Below are 15,802 nucleotides of genomic sequence, written 5' to 3' on the forward strand. Positions count from 1 at the left end.
TGTCCTCTCACTGTTACCTGGGAAAAGAGGCTGAGAAGAGACCATCTCTGCATTCCCCATGCATCTGCTCTCAGGTGTCTCAGTATCTCATCAAACATCTCAAATAAAGAAGTCTTAAAAAGCAACTTCAGTTGAGGCTCAGAGGGTGCTGAGAAGAGCAGTCTGATGCCTGCAGAGCTGCAGTGTCCCTGAGATCTGCCCCACAGGCATGGTGGCAAGGTCCACGTGTCCCTTCCCAGGACATGCAGATCTGGCCAGGAAAAATCCTGGCATCGTCTGCTCCCAGGTGCGGTGTTTGACTTCTCTGTTTGGACACAAGTTCACACACCGGTCGAGCAGTCCTACCAGGACAAAATGCACCAGCTTCTCTGCTTGACCACATGGTCTCTTCCGGTCTGAGTACGGGCCTGGAGAAAACTGAGTGGGCACAGCAGCTCTGTCATGTCGCATTATTTGTTCTGAAAAACACATGGCGCTTTGGGCACAGCAAAAAGCCTGAAGGACTGAGAATGATAATCAATAAGAGCAGAGTTACCAGCTGGAGGTGGGCTGCACTTGGCAAGGCCTTGAAAACAAGGTCAAAGAGTTTAAACACGACACTGCAGCAGGTTTCTTATTCAGCTTCTTCCAAATGCATCATGAACTGAAGCTAAGACTTTCAAAATAGCCACTAAAAGCTGGGGTCAGAGATTCCTAGCAGTGAAGCAGTGCCCTGAGTTTCACGGTGGTATGCAGAAGGCCTAGTCTTCTGTTGTGCAGGTTGACAGAAACAATTCCATGGTCTCCTGTGGGTGCAGAGTCAGGCTGCAGAGCCTTCTGGAAAATAGTCCTCTGCCTCCTTTTTGAGGAGTTTCACTGAAAATAAGAAAATAGCCCTGAAAATGTTTTACCCCCACTTGAAATGCTGCAGCCTGAAACTGCTAACAATGGTGACCTTTTCACTTTCCCCTGCTCTGGTGTGAATTATTAACAGTCTCCTCAAATCTGACAGAAACAAAAATTTCAAGGGCGAAAAATTGCCTGAAATGAAACAGCAAAATTACTTGTGGAAATGTGTGGGAAAAAATACTATCACACCTCCCCATCTCTTCTTTGTCAGGGCTGTAACAGCAACACAAATCACTTTTGACCCATGCAGGTAGAGCCACAATTAGTTTAATTACATGGTGCGGGCTGTTGTTCAGTCAATTAGACTTTTCCTTCCATCCACACCATTTTAATGACAGCCAAGTAGCCCCAAGGCTCTTGCTTCTTGTTTGGAGCTGTGACCAGCTGATCAGGCCACAGCAGGCTCTGTGCTGATTTTTGGCTGGCTGCAGAAGCAGCATATGCTTGAGCTTCCCACATCTCTGAATGCGCTGGGTGACAGAGCTGCTCTGGGGGCAAGGGACAGATCTGCAGATTGGATCTACCGGGTTCTGAGGTCAAATACCAGCTTATGGTTGTATGAGCACCAAGAGGTAGCACAGCAGGGGTTTTGCAACTGGATTTGGCCAAAATTCTCATGGCAGGACTGTTGGGCTCTTTGTGTTGTATGATGCTCTCATGAAAAGAGAAGCACTCACAGCATGCCCCAGTGCCTCCTGCACAAGTAATCTGCCCCCAAGGAGGAGCATGTCCCCTCCTTGCTCTGGTCACCAGCGAGGGACAGAGCTGTTCCTCCTGTTCCTCTTGCCATGCAGAAAATGGCAGGAGAGAGCACAGGAGAGCAGGTTGGGAGTGTGATCTGTAGCAGCCTAAGATGCTGACAGGATGGTGACTGGGTTCTCCCAGATTTGAGATACACAGAGATGCTCCAGCCGGTCTACAGCCTTCCCCCTGAAAGGAGCTGACTGCTGGTTACAGAGAAGTCAGCACTGACGGAGGGCATGATAAGAGAATAAACCAGCTCTACAGGGAGACTGGCAGCTCCTGCATACTTCTTTCCCACTCTCCTGCACAAGATTTGTGCTGTTGATGTCCAAGTCAGACCCATGGCTGTTGCCCAGCCTCCCTCCTCTGCCTGCAGCTGCCTGTGACCCAAGGCACTCCCAGCAACATGGCTGGCAAGGTCTGGTTGGTACCACACTGGACCCTGTCCATCTGAGGAGAGGGGCAGTGGGATTGTGGGTCTTGTTTCCAAAGCCACGGAACAAGCAGAAGCCATTGAACAAGCAGGATGTCGATGAAAGACAGAATAGATGCCAGATCCCTTAGCCCTGCTTCTGGGAGGGCAGTGGGAGTCCCTTATGGCCCTGAAAAGCATGTGAAGAATCATGGGCTGCCAGCTTTGGCTCCTGCCTGCTGCCTGGTCACTTTGTCGAGCAACACCTTAATTTTTGCATTACGTGAGCAGAAAGAACTGGGTCAGCTGTTCCAGCCTCTTCCCCCACTCTGGATGCTCACTTAAGCCTCCTTGGGCTCCTCTTCCTGCAGGGGAAGCAGGGTCAGAGCTCCCCATCACAGCCCCTACTTCACTCCTCTCACCTCAGATGGCACTTCTAAGCAAAGCGTGGGTTTTTTTTTTTGCCTTAGTTTATAAAAAGCAGCTGAACAATGCAAATAACACACTTTCCCCTATCAGCACAGAGCAGCATTAGCAATTGAGGACCCTCTCACAGCTGTGAAGAGGAGATGAGTGGCATGCATCTGCCTGAGGCCTGCGCCTCCGAGGAACTCCCACTCCCTCAGCCATGCGGGCCCAGCCTGGGACCCACAGCCAGGGCCAGGCCAAGCCATGCTCACTCCTGCAGCAGCCTCCTCCCAGCAGGCAGCAAGTGGCTCCACCAGCCCCTGTGGGCTTCCAGATTGGAAAAGATGAACAGTTGGCTTAAGGGCATCCCTGCCTCCATCCTCCTCAGTCAAACTAGTGCACTAAAAAGATTAAAGACCTATTTCTGCCCATTTAAAATGTGCTGATTAAATTAAGAAGCATTTTCCTTTTCTTACACAGTGCAAAGTGGCACTCTGGGATGCCAATTTCACAATACTGGGAGTTTATACATTTTTGAGACATTATTCCTTTGCCATGCCTGAAGCAATTCAGAGATACTTAGCCCAGCTTTCTTGCTCAAAAGTTCTCAGATCCCATCACTTTTTGAGTTCACTGTCAACTTTCATCTGCATCTGATCATAGAATCAAACAGTCACAGAATCATGAAGGTTGGAAAAGACCACTAAGACCATTTAGTCCAACCCCAACCCAACACCACCATGCCCACTATCCATGTCCCTCTGTACCACGTCCACACAGTTCTTGAACACCTCCAGGGATGGTGACTCCACCACCTCCCTGGGCAGCCTGTTCCAATGCATCGCCACTCCTTCTGAGAAGAAATTTTTCCTAATATCCAATCTGAACCTCCCCAGAACAACTTGAGGCTGTTCTCTCTCATCCTATCGTTGTTACCTGAGACAAGAGGCCAACCCCCACCTCACCACAACCTCCTTTCAGGCAGTTGTAGAGAGCAATAAGGTCTCCCCTGAGCCCGCTCTTCTCCAGACTGAACAGTTCCCTCAGCCGCTCCGCATAAGACTTGTGCTCCAGATCCTTCACAGCTTCGTTGCCCTTCTCTGGACACTCTCCAGCTCCTCAGTGTCCTTCTTGCAGTGAGAAGCCAGAATGGAACACGGTACTCAAGGTGTGGCCCCACCAGCGCCCAGTGCAGAGGGACGATCACCTCCCTGCTCCTTCTGGCTGCATTATTTCTTATCCAAGCCAGGATGCTGTTGGCCTTCTTGGCCACCTGGGCACACTGCTGGCTCAGGTTCAGCCAGCTGTCCACTAACACCCCCAGATACTTTCCTTCTGTAATAGAAGAGCATGATTCTCAAAGACATCAGGATCCCTGAGAATGAGGGGCTGGAGGGAGAAAAGAGACGCAAATGAGTGTTTCTATGAGAAAGGGATGCAGGGTGAGCCCAGGGGTGCCCAGCTGGGCATCAGGCACCAGCACGGGGACAGTGGAGAGTGGGCAGCTCCCAAGAGCCTGGAAGCACGGAGGAGCACTGAAGACAGGGCTGGGGAGTCAGGGAAACCTGAAATGAAGTAACAGAGAGAGAAGTACCTCAGTGGACCACAGCCTTCAGAGAGGCATTTCCCCATCTCACCAAGAGTGCCAAGTACTGTGCAAAAGACATGGCTATCTTGTGGATGAGGGGGGAAATAATTTTATACACTTAAAGCTGGATTTACTATATCTCCTGAAACATTTCAAGTAATGCCAGTGGTTATTTGCTGCAGTGGAATTGATATTATTTTTGGTTTTCCTTTCTTTTTTTTTAATGAAGTCATCAAACAGAGATCTGGGTGAAATTGATCTTGCAACAGGAAGTGCTGAGCTTCACTTGAGAAGGTCACCTTGGATTTAATTGTCACAACTTAATGAAAAGATAAGTAAAGAAAAAAAATGACAAGGAATAGAAACATGTGAAAGTGACTAGATGCTGCCCCTCATGTTTAGTGTGGCAGGAGAGTGATCGCCCCACCTCTTGTGGGGCCAAGGAGTAAGGGTCTGGCCACTACCCCTCTAGCTGGGAAGCATCTGCTACTCCTGGAGTAGGGCAAGCAGGTAAAAACCCTGCTCTGCCTCAAAAGCCTCCGCTAACACACTCAGCACGTGAAGGGGAGATAGGTGAAGGCAGGAGGAGAAGAACTACAGCAGCTGCTGTCAAGAACAGCGTCAAGTCTCCAAGAGAGCCATCCAGGCCAGCATTTACTGCACCACCATCTCCACAGCAAGAGACTGCAGAGGCGGGCATGGTGGTCACTTGCCATTGGCACCACAGGGAGTCCCCAGTATAAGGATGTTTGTCATTTGTTCCTTGTGGCCATTAATTTTCTCAAGAAGAAAATACCTTTACTAGTTTGGATTTGATTTTTTTTGTCCTCTGCATTCCAAACAATGCCAGACCTTCTCTTAGAGTGATGGAAATAAAGGGAAGACAACCAGGATAAAATGTGCTGGAGATGTCCACCAGAAATCAGCAGGGTCACAGCAAGGTCACCAGCCAACAGTGGAGCCCTTGGTGGCCAGGATGCAGCTTTTTCCTCCCAGTGGAAACCCCACCAAGGAAATTTGCCAAGGATTCCACCTAGCTGCTGTTCCAGAATTCAGCCATCATTTAAGCTTGCTACATCTCCTCAGTGGGTCAGAGGCCTGCTGGAACCAAAGGAGATCCAGTTGGCTCTGTGTGCTAGTGGCCATGAGGAAGGATGCTGCCTTCCCAATGACAGGTGCCTTTCCTGACCAGGAGAACATCACAATTGGAATGGCAATTGGCAGAAGAAATGTAGGCATAGCAGTGATGCAGCTGAGGCTATTGTACAGGCAATCTCTGTCCCCACCTTCAGCAGCATGCCTGCTTCATGCTGCACCAATGGAGTGCCAGGCAGATGAGTCTACCCCTCTAGCCCTGTTCACCTCTATAGTACCTTTAGGGAGGCAGACACCGTCTTTCATCCTACAGTGCCCTCGGGGTGCTGTGTTCCCTCTGCCCCACATCCAACCAAGAGGGGTAGAGGAGAGATTGGTGCCTGCAGGCACCCTTCCCCAAGGATGCTCATGCATGGCCAGACTCCTTTCTCTGATCCCCAGACTCCCATCCCCACGTCCAGGCTCCGCTGTCCCACCTACCTCAGGCTGCCTGCTGGGTGCTCGTGGCGCACAGAGCTGCTCCCAAAGATGCTGGCCCAGGGAGGCACGTTCTGCCTTGTTCCCTTGCACAGAGGGGAGCTATGAGCTTCACCCCACACAGCTCCTCATCACCCGTATTGATGAGCCCTTAATGAGCTTTGCGCTCACGTCCAGTCAAATCAACACCCAGCATGTCGTGGGCGGGGGGGTACCCAGAGCCACTGGAAAAATACACAGTGGTGGGAGAGATGAGGCTCCAAGGGCATGGGCATGAGTGCTGGGCAAGGGCCTGGTGCTGAAAAGCATTGGAGAGGATGGGTGTCCATTTGTGAGCCTCCTCTGCTTTCCTGCAGCCCTTCCCCAGCAGGGCCAGGCTTGTGACAGGGCGGCCCCATGAAGGGGGACAGGGCAGGACAAGGCTCACCATGCTGTCACCAGGCAGGTTTCTTGCTGGATTTGGGTGTTGAAAGGAGGAGGCAGAGGGAGAGGGACATTTATCTTTCAGAGTGTACTCACCACTGGGTCAAGGAAGGAGCCACATGTTATAGACTGGTTGCATGTGGGAGGAGCTGCTTATCCTGCAGGCATCGCTGCACTGGGAGGGTACGAGCAAACTGTAGTGCATTTCTGCAAAAATGACACTTCTCACTCAGTAGCTTCTCTCCTTGAGTGAAAGCAGAGATAAGTGTGTTTCAATTACTGGCAAAAATATGCTTAGTGGCTTTCAGCTGCTGGGGGTTCAGGGAGGCACCCAAGCACACCCATGTGTTTCACTTCTCGTTAGCAAAACTCATTTCTTCAAAGGAGCCTGTGTGCCCCCTTGAAGCAGGCAATTGCACCATAACCTGTTGCTACTATACCTACCTCAGCTCATCTGCCAAAGCCCTCAGCCCGTATGGATGGGAAGGAAAAAATGCAGCCTTACATCTTTGCTGAGGCTGCTGCTCACGGTCCTGTCTTATGTCTAATATACTCTGAAGAACAATGTTTGAAGATCATGTTCAGGGTAAGCGGGCACTAATGGAGTGTGGGGGAGATGGTAAGGCTCCCTCCAGGATGATGCATCCTCAGTGACCCAGAGCACACTCCTTGCAGAGGGACCCTGTCTCCCCATCCCTGGAGATGCTCAAGGTCAGGCTAGAGGTGGTTCTGAGCAACCTGATCTAGCTGTAGGTGTCCCTGTGCATCGCAGGGGAGTTGGGCTAGGTGGCCTTCATATGTCCCTTCCAACTCAAACAGTTCTATGATTCTATGAATGCGGGGCTCACAGTGAGCAATGAAGGCGCTGGGCTGGCCAGGAGGCTCAGCTCAGGTTTGAGTTTGCTTTGCAGCAATTCTGAGTCCCATTATTGATGTGACACCTCCTAAAATAAAAAGGAGAGAGAGAAATCATAGCAGCTTGCTTACAGGGCTGGTGTAGACCTCAGGGAACCAGCCTTCAATAGGTGTTTTTACAGCTTCCCATGCAGCCCTGACTGAGGACCACCTGAGCAGCTCAACTGCAAACATGAGGTACTGTAGGCAAAGACATGCAATGCTTTCACTGGAAACAAGACAAACCATTTCCACACCTCATACACCACTGCACAAAGCAGCCATTTCCACTGAAGGGAAAAAAAATGCATTCGAAAGCAACACATGTTTTCTGCAAAATGCTAGCTGTATGAGTTAGAGGCAGAAACAGGCAGTGAGTATCAAAGGCACTGGGGAGCAAGAGTTTCTCTCAGCCTGACACAAGCGAACCTTTTATTTCCAGGAGAAAGGGAAGTGGGACCAACAGGAGAGGCCAGGGATATTTCATACTTGATTAGAACTAGTCATGGGCAGGTGAGCTCAAATGAATTTGGGAACATGCCTTAGAAGAGAAGTTGAATTTGTTAGGAAGGATGGGATTTGGAGCTGTTCTCTTGGTTGTTGTCCATAAACATTCATGAGACTAGATTTTGATTCACCAGCATGTTCACATAAAATGAGAGCTTGGCAGGTACTCAGACAAATACTCGCTGGCGTGAGTATTTGTATTTGAAGCGTTTGGGCTGCCACCTCCAAAGCTTTTGGAGGCTTGGGAGTTATCCAGCAAAAGAGCCCAACCTCACCGCATAATCTGGGTGAGTAAACACGAGTGCGAAGAGTGTTTTCTGCAAAACAGATACTGGATGCAGTAACAGCAGGAAAAGCAGCCAAATAACCAGGCTAGCCATCTCTTAGTTTAAAATTCGTTTGCAAAAATCATTAGCACAATCAGAGTAAAATAAGCAGTGGTATAATCACTGGAGGATAATTTGCAAAGAGGAAGAGGGCTGCACTCCATGAAAAGAGCTGCTGCCAGCTGTTAGGCTGCCTGGCTCTGACCAAGGCCCTCAGCCCACCAGCTCCAAGGGAAGCAAGGCTGGCCATCATGGCAGATCTGGCAGCCATTGTATTTAGGAGTCCACTTTAAAGCACGGATTTCTCCTCTGCATCTTCTGTGACTCTGCCAGCCAATGCTGGGGACAGGCTCGCCAGCTTCCTTCCACCCGCCCTGGGCAGGCTGTGCTCAGCGCCGCTCTGGCACTTGGTACCCATCCTTACTCAATCAGTGGTCGGCAGGCTGCAGACAGGGAAACTATGTCAGACCAGAGTGGGTAAAGCACAGAAATTCCTGTGCTTGGTCTCCTCGTCTTCCACTCACAAGTGCTATACAGGACTCTCCAGACAGATGAACTGCTTAAAACTCACCTGGTGGGGTCTAGAGCTGCCTCATCAGCGGCATCCAGGCTGTTCATGTTCAGCAGTGTAACCTCCCAGCCTTGCTGCCCTCTTCTCCACAGGAAAGCTGCAAGGACTGGGGTTCCCTCTGATCTTGGGTACCTTTTGTGATCTCCCCCTGTCAAGCTGGGACCAATCAGTCATACAGGACAGAGGAAGGTCTTGCTCCATACATCCACAGTTCTTCACAGGCCATGCTCCAGGGGCACACGGCCTCTTGGAAATGTCTTTCCCACAGAAACATGTCCAATACTTTCCACAGTTAGCACTGTTATTTACAACTGCTTTCACCCACTGTTCTTACAAGTACCTTCATGCCACTTGTCTCTGTAGATGCTAGGAGGCCTTGGGAGTAATTTTGTCTGGAAATCGCTTGTTTCAAAACCAGGCGTTTTTAAATCATTTCCATTGCCAGGAGCACAAATAAAGAACATGGTGGAGGAACAAAAAAAAAAAAAGTGCAGAAGAAATATAGTAAGAACAAAACCGAAAATAAGTACAGCAAAAGAAAAATAATTTGCACCCAGTGGAGATTAAAGGTGACTCGCAAAAGGAAAACAGATTAGGTTGGAGCACATTTGTTCTGGAGTCACCAATGCATTTTCTTCCCCTGGAAAACTGTGGAAACACAGGGAACCAGCAAGATAATGTCAACTGGAAATCCTGTCAGTAAGACTTAGCAGCTGTGAAACAGCCAAGTTCTTTTACGCTCAGTGTTTTTTCACTTGCTTGTCCTGTGCATATCATCTTAATTCGTGTGGTCTAGAAAAACTTGGGAGAAAGACTTCCTCTGCTAAAGATTTATCACCACCAATCTTTTAGATTGTAGGTGAGACCTGAAGGACCAAGTGTCCTCCAGCACAAAATGAAGAAGATCAATCTGGCAGATTATGGGGGGGGGGGGGGGGGGGGGGGGGGGGGCGGGCAGGAGGAATATTAGGTTATTAAAAGAAAATCCATTTATTTGAAAAGGTCACAGTGGCATTTTCCCTCCTTGTCCTTTGAATGAATAGTCTTCATGTCCGGTGGGATTCTTAGGTATGTGACCAATTTTTCCATGTGATGGAAATCAATGTCTGTACACAGGGAAGTTCTTGAGAGAAGGTAAACACTGCTTCACAGGGGGTCAGACGCCTTTGGCTTTGTTAACTTCTAAAGCACAGCGCAAGCTCAGACCTCAGCACTGTCATAATGTTTCCTTCCCTGATGCAGCCAAGCTGGTGGTGGCATGTGAGGACAGCCAGTTCTGGAGGGCAGCCCAGCCTGACAGGGCTGATAGCCACGCCATCGCACTGTGACACAAGTTCAACTTCTTGCTGGCTGAAGATGGATCTGTGCTGCCCTTCCTATGGCCCTTTGCGGCCATCGGCAGCAAAACCTGAGGTTTAATGATCAGCGCCTTTCTGAGGCTGCCAGGAAGCTCCTGAGATGTTTGCTGGTTAATCTCTAAGCACTGGCAAGGGTATGCCACATGGCTGTGAGTTTTCAGCTCACTCCAGAGATGTTCTAAAAACATGAGTCCCCAGAGCAGAGCTCCAATGTGCCTGGCGTTCAGGTGAAGATTTTAGACCTGGGGAGACTCAGGTTTCTGATGTATCTGCGCTGTACCCTTCTTGGCCAGCACGGTGACAGGGGGAACCAGGCTCTGGGAACCAGAAGGAAGAGCTACAACAAACACCAGCCATGGGATTTCTGCAGGGAAAAGGACTTTTGTCAGCACTACAGTGCCTATCCATGGGCAGAAGGAGTTAGACTGAATTAAGCAAGAGTAGCTCACTTTGCAAGCAGAATTATTACAGTTTAAAGACCCTTTAGGTGATAGTTGGACATAGTCATGTTGATGCAAGCATGCCTATGTCTGTAGGCTGTTTTGATAAATGTAGTTGAAGTACACAAACATATTTCTGCTCCCAGAAGGGACTACGATGATTTAGCTCTAGTGCTTCTAATCCATCCAAAACCAGTGTGAAATGTAACCTGTGTTCAACTTAGCTTAGACATGATCCTGATGGACTTAATGTAAATTAAAATCAGCATGAATGGGACATAAATAGAAGTGTCCACACACGCTTTAGAAGATTTAACTGAAATCACATACTGCGTTAAGCCACCTAACTTTAAAGAAAATGCACCCTTAGGTCCAGTTACATCATTGGCATAGCTCTGCCAGGAGAGTGGATGGTTGTTTTTTTTTCCCCTCTTTATTAAGAGGCTTATGCTGATAAAAGCTCTGAGGTGGATGCTTTAAATCAGCATAAGTGCAGTTATACTGGTAGAGCTTCTGTCACTTCCCATTACAACCATACAGCAACGCACTCTGACAGGGAGAAAAAGCCTTGTTGTGGAGCACTTGTGCTGCTGTGATAGGTGTAGAGGAGAAACAGGGCAGATCTGGGTGTAAGACACAAGCCAAGGAAAGGGGACAACAGAAGCAGGATAACCAGTGCCAACCACAGCTACCCTGTCATGGTAAGCAGAAGATTCTCAGAGAGAAGAGCAGGAGAGATGGGAGAAGATGAAAGCCTGTAGCTAGTGCTGGGACACGCACACATCTCCCTGTGGGAATGGAGGATCCAGGTCTGTATCATGTGAAGGAGAAGAGGAAGAGTATTCAGGATATTTTTGGGAGCATAAATAGCCCACAGAGAAGGTTAGCTGTCGAAATACCACAGCATTTTAAGAAAAGTGTGTTGAAATGTCCATGGGAAAAGTTCCTGTTTCTCTCTATAGGGTGAGCCCTTCCAGGACTGGTTATCAGAGCAAACTGTCAGTGAATAAGGAGGAGAGAAAACACCAAGAGAGACTCTAACATGGGAAAAGCCAAGGCTAGTCTCCTCTCTGAAGTGCAAGGGAAGAGTCAGTGCACATACCCATGTGCAAGGCGATGTTGATGTGTGTGCAAGCAGGAGGGTCAGGGCAGTGCGGGCATGGGTGAGGGAAAGCACTTCTTGCCTTGCTGCTGCTTGCCCATGTGATGCACACACACAAAGCGAGCCTTTGTTTGCAGTAATCATATATTTAATCCCCCGGGGGACTTGCTCCTATCAATAGAATTGGACAGCGGGAAATTGCTTTGCCGTCGCTCGATGGGCCGTACATACGTCAGCCTGGCCAAGGGACTCTGGCCAGAACAATCCGAAGGTACTGCTGACACCTCTACTTGGGTCGATAAAATGGAATGAACAAGAGGAAATGGGGAGGAGGGGTGTTTGGAGCAGGAAACCCTTGGCCATTATAAATAAAGTCTTGCTTCCACTGGACAAAGACCTGGGAAGCAGCAGTGGGACTGAGCTCTCCCACCTCCAAATACCAGGGAAATGCCCCCCCTTGTCTTGGCCAGCAAAAGAGGCTGGGGTGAGAGTCCTTTGGTTCATACAGAAAATTCTGCTGTGTAAACTATGTAAAACTTCAGGCACTAAATAACTGTTAAAATCTCGGTCTGCTTGGCTGGGGCAGGTAATTCACCTAATGAAATAAATTAAAAATAAAATTCCTGGCATTGTCCCATCTTGTCGCAGCATAATCAACATTTTCTCAAAGCATTGCTTAAACACCCTGCACCCACAGGCTCTGACAAAAGCTAGACAGGTCTGAAACTGGAGGCATGCGCTGCCATGCTTGGGCTCCTGGGCAAGGAGGTTCATGGGGCACAGTGACTGAGGGCTGTCACTGGGTTGCAGTTCCACTTATCTAGTATCTTACTCTTTTGCTGGCAGCATGTTTAAAGCTGAGCCCTAGGAGAGCAGCCAGCCCAGCGCTGGCAGCAGGACAGATGCCCATAGGGCAGGGCTGTATGATGGCATGGGAGGGAGGACTCCATTGCTGTTCCCGTAACAGGAGTGATATCTGCATCGCACTGGAGCCACCATCCTCCAGCCTGTTTGGGAAACTTGTGCCTCATTCAAAAGTGTAACACAGAAAACTGGGACAGTATGAGTACATTTTCCCCAAAGTTATGGGATTAAACCCCAGCACTGGGCCAGTTCCTATTGCCAGGCTGCATTCTGCCATCATGGAGAGGTTAAACCACAGTTTTTTGATGAAATTCAGTGTGCCTGCATGTTGCTTACAGTGTCCCAGCACAAATCCTTCTGGTCCCAAAGATTCCCAGAGCTCCAGCTCTCAGGGCATCCTTACATCAAAGCTAGAGAACTTTGTGCACAGAAGGGATGCTTGCTTTGGATGGGGTGGTTATGGTCCTTCTCCAGGGTGCAGGAAAGTGACAGGTTGCTTTTTGTTTGGAGGGTGGGTTTATTTCTCCATGTGAAAAAGAACCCCGTTTCATCTACTGTTAAATACAAGCTTGAGAGAGGCAGAAGACTGCCTTTCATCACTCTTCTGTCTCCAGAGTCCATTACCCACACCATGGCACAACAAAGGCCTCACAATTGATAAAGCATACGTTAGAAAAATCTACTGGCTACTGGCAAATAAGGAATGAGAACAAGTACATCTCCAATCCAGAGCAATTGTCCTAGACTGCTATGGGGAGACATTCCCTGCCCTGGCCATAAATCAGGCTGGGACGGAAATTGTTCTACAGAATTCTTTTAAAAAAGAAGAAAAAAATGAAGAGACTGCATTTCACAGCATGATCTTACCAAAAGAAAGACAAGCTGAGTTGCCCACAATTGGCTTTGCACAGACACTTATACCGTTTCTCCCTGGGAATCCTTTTCCTTTCCACATAGATTTTCATGTGCTGGCTTGACAAACCAGAACAGACAGCTCTGAAAATATGTGCCCTCCTGTGCAGAGACAGTTGTGGGTCAGGCATGCAAAACAGACCAGGATGATGTCCCAGGAGCAGTCAAGGGGGCAGAGCTTATTCTGGGTTTAAAAACAAAAGGGAAAAAAATAAATTCACCTCCCACCAAGCACAGTTAGAAATATTTCTTTTCCCTTGTCCACAGCAAGATGTTCAGTAATAAAGTCTTTGACTTGTTGCCCTGTGGAGGGAAGTGGATGGCAGCATGCACACATCTCCCCAGTACCTCAGGTCTAACGTCTTAATCTTCACTTTTGGAAAGCTTATATTATTTTATCTTCTCATTTGATTAACATTAATCCCTCCTCATCCTGTTGAAACCTTTTTAGCTAATTAGTACGAGGTAAACTGTTCATAAGTGCATGTAGCCTAATAAACCAAAGAACAGGATGATCTGATGCTCCACATCCTTATTTCTAAATTGCAGGAGTAAGGATTTGAAGGCTGAACTATTCGGTGGATAAAGAATTGGTTGGGTGGTCGTAGTCAGAGAGTTGTTGTCAACAGCTCTATGTCCAGGTAGAGGCAGGTCATGACTACTGTCCCCCAGAGGTCTGTCTTGGGCCCGGTGCTCTTCAACATATTTATCAACAACATAGACAGTGGGATTGAGTGTACCCTCAGCAAGTTTGCTGATGACACCAGGCTAAGTTGTGGAGTTGACACAATAGAAGGGAAGAACACCATCCAAAGGGATCTGGACACACTAGAAAAGTGGGCACACAAGGTTGAAAACAATGTGTTGCACTGGGGTCAAGATAATCCCAGACATGTGTACAGACTGGGAGAAGAACTTATTGAGAGCAGCCCTGTGGAAAAGGACTTTGGGGTCTTGATGGACAAGAAGCTGGACATGAGCTAGCAGTGACTGCCTGCAGCCCAGAAGGCCAACAATAATCGTGGGCTGCATCAAAAGAGGAGTAGCCAGTAAGGTGAGAGAGGGGATTGTCCCCTTCTACTCTGCTCTTATGAGGCCCTGTCTGGAGTACTGTGTCGAAGCCTGGGGTCCCCAGTACCTCAGAAAGGATGTGGAGCTACTGGAGTGGTCCAGAGGAGGGCCATGAAGATGCTCAGAGGGCTGGAGCACCTCTCCTACGAGGAAAGCCTGAGGGAGTTGGGCTTGTTTAGTTCGGAGAAGAGAAGGTTCTGGGGAGACCTCACTGTGGCCTTCCAGTGCTTGAAGGGAGCTTACAAGCAGGAGGGGGACCAACTTCTTACACAGTCTGATGGTAATAGGACAAGAGGAATGGCTTTAATCTAAAAGAAGGGAGATTTAGGCTAAATGTTAGGAAGAAAATTTTTACTCATAGGGCGGTGAGCTGCTGGAACAGGCTGCCCAGAGAGGTTGTGGATGCCCCATCCCTGGAGGCACTCGAGGCCAGTTTGGATGGGGCACTGAACAGCCTGATTTAGTGGTTGGCAACCCTGCCCACAGCAGAGTGTTGGAACTAGATGATCTTTAAGGTTTCCCTCAACCTAAGTCATTGTATGATTCTATGATTTTGCAATCCTCTGTCCTCTCCTGGCCCTTAGCAAAGTGCAATGCACTCATAGGATCTAGGCAAAATCAATAACTTTGCTAAGGATTGAGATGTGGCTCCAAGTCCTTGGTAGTTAATGAAGCTAACCACTGCGCTAAGTCTGTGGTGGACACACCTTCTCTTGAGGGGTTGGGGGAGGACAGAGCTACATCTTCAGCTCATCAGGAGCTACAGCAGATCACTGTCCTTTGCCTGAGGGCTACAATGGCCACCGAGGGCAGGGAGAGGCCTGAGATCCAAGGTCCTCCAAGATGAATCAGAATTATAGAATATCCTTAGGTGGAAGGGAACCACTAGGATCATTGAATCCAGCTCCTGGAATGCCAGCAGCTCAGTGCCATGCCCACTGCCCTCTGGTGAAGAACTTTCCCCTAACACTCTGGATGCTTTATGTCCTTTTTGTACTGTGGCACTCACTCTAAACTGCACCCAGTGCTCAAGGTGAGGCCGCACAGCGCAGAGCAGAGCTGGACAACTCCTCGCCCGCTGGTAGTGCGGTGAGAAAGGACACTGCAACTCTCCTCCTCACAAAAAAAAAAAAAAAAAAAAAAAAAAAACCCTACAAGGAGGGCCAAAGTCAAGAAAGTTGAAGAGATCTTGAAAATGAGAAAATATGCATATTACTTAATGCTAGACAAAGGTAGGAACGCAAGAATTTCTCTCAGAAGCCCTCCAGAGCCTGGCTGTAGCCTTTCAGGGGCAGCACAGAAGGAGTCCCCATCTGGCTCCTGCTGGCTGCAGCCCTGGGGCCTTGCGAGGGACACCACGGCTTCTCCTCCCTAAGCCAGGTGCAGGAGGCTGCAGTCCTGCCAGACCAGGAACCACCCTTGGTTGTGTGAGGATCTAAGGGAAGGCACTCAAGAACAACACATTTCTCTCTGAGAAAAAACACTAGCCAGAAGGGCTTGGAAAGAGGCTTGCTTGGAGAATACAAGTGTGGACACAACCATTCTGGCTGATGAGGTGAGCTGGCCCAGTTGAAAGTGCCCAGCAAATAACTCATAAAAACTCAATTACTGTTTGCCATTGTTCAAGGGAAGGAAGGAAGACTGGAAAGCAGGGGAGGGAAGCAGGAGAAGAGAAAAAAAATGAGAAGGAAAGAAACAAAGAAGACGAAAGGAAGAAGAAAA

The sequence above is a fragment of the Numida meleagris genome, chromosome 1, assembly GCF_002078875.1.
Source record: "Numida meleagris isolate 19003 breed g44 Domestic line chromosome 1, NumMel1.0, whole genome shotgun sequence".
In the NCBI taxonomy this organism is placed as follows: Eukaryota; Metazoa; Chordata; class Aves; order Galliformes; family Numididae; genus Numida; species Numida meleagris.